The sequence below is a fragment of the Chrysochloris asiatica genome, unplaced genomic scaffold (genome assembly GCF_000296735.1).
Source record: "Chrysochloris asiatica unplaced genomic scaffold, ChrAsi1.0 scaffold00515, whole genome shotgun sequence".
In the NCBI taxonomy this organism is placed as follows: domain Eukaryota; kingdom Metazoa; phylum Chordata; class Mammalia; order Afrosoricida; family Chrysochloridae; genus Chrysochloris; species Chrysochloris asiatica.
Genome location: NW_006409033.1, coordinates 564,662 through 566,422, shown reverse-complemented (window position 1 = coordinate 566,422; position 1,761 = coordinate 564,662).

Genomic DNA, 1,761 nt, shown 5'->3' with positions numbered 1-1,761 from the left:
CACCACTGGACCAATAAACAACATTCTTATCAATGGGGTAAAGATTGAAGTTGTCAAAGACTTCACTCTTGTTGGATCAACTATCAACACTCAAGGAAGCAACAGTCAAGAAATCAAATGACGTATTGCATTAGGCAAATCTGCTGCACAAGACCTTTTTAAATTCTTGAAGAGCAATGAGGACTACGGTGCAGTGCACCTTGAGGACAAAGGTCAGCTTGAGGACTAAGGTGTACCTGACCCAAACCATGGTATTTTCAATAACCTTATATGCATGTGAAAGCTGGACAGTGAAAAAGGAAGACCATAAAAGAATTGATACTTTTGAGTTAGGATGTTGGAGGAGAAGATTGAAAGTGCCGTGGGCTGGCCAAAGAGTGCAGCCAGAGTGCTCCTTGGAGGCCAAGATGGCCAAACTTTGACTCTCATACTTAGGACATATTGTCAGGAGGGACCAGTCACTGGAGAAGGAAACATGTTTGGTAAGGTGGAGGGTCAGAAAAAAAGAGGAAGTCCCCCAATGAGATGGATTGGCCAAGTGGCAGCATCGATGGACACATGGACACATTGATGGCACAGTAGTGAGGTTAGCCCAGGATCAGGCAATGTTTCTTTCTGCTGTGCATATGGTTGCTTTGTGTCAGTACCAACTCGATGGCACCTAACAACAACAAACTTGAAAACTACCGTGTTGATGAGCTATTTAATTAATTACTATCTTAATTTTGGATAGAGTTTATTTCACAATACCTTAGAACCAAATACTTTCTGCTAGATACATACCTTACCCATAGGACACATGGGTCATCTAGGGAAAAGACATCCACTCCAAAAAAGGGAATTCACTCTTTGCCACTATAAGTTCCTTTTACATACAAGTGAATGGAGTGCTAGTTTCCAGCTTCTCTAAAGCTATAGGAATAGAATTTAAACTTTCTAGAATGATGTGTTCTTACAAAATACCAAAAAACAAAACAAAACACCGTATACACTGCCATCAAGTTGATTTTAACTCATAGAGACATGTATAGTGTTTCTGCTCTTTCTGAGAGTTTCATCTTTCTCCAGCACAATGACTAGTTGGTTTAAACTGTTGACCTTGTTATTAGCAGTCCAGTGCTTAACTTGGTCTTACATAATTGCTTTTTTGTTATAAAGAGCCTTCGAGTTGGTTCCCCAAAACAATAGTGTAAAAAGCAGCATTATTATTCTCAACAGTTTTTCAGGTCAGGAATTTGGAAATGTGCATTGGGCATGGACTCTCTCTGCACCACAATATCTGTAGTCTCAAGAAGAATCAGTCAAATGATTCAAATGATGAAGTAGAAACCTCTCAAATTGAACAATCCACTTGCAAGAACTCTTCTGCACTCACATGTTTGATGTCTATATGGGGTCTCTCCAGCATGGTGGTCTCAGGGTAGTCAATCATTTTACATCACTGTTCACAATTTCCCAACTAAATATTTCTAGAAAACAAGGCATAAACTGGTGAGGATCTTATCCACCTTTATTGTTATTATTAGATGCCATCAAGTTGAATCCAACTCATAGCTTGCATAAAAACACTAGACCGCAAGGTTGGTTTGAACTACAAGGTCAGTGGCTCAAACTCACTAGCCACTGCTTGGAAACCCTATACAGAGTTGGTATGAGTCAGAACCAACTCGACAGCACTTAACAACAATAACATATGGTAGGGTAGTGGATACGAATCGGACTGTGAACCGCAAGGTCAGCAGTTCGAAACTACCAGCTGTT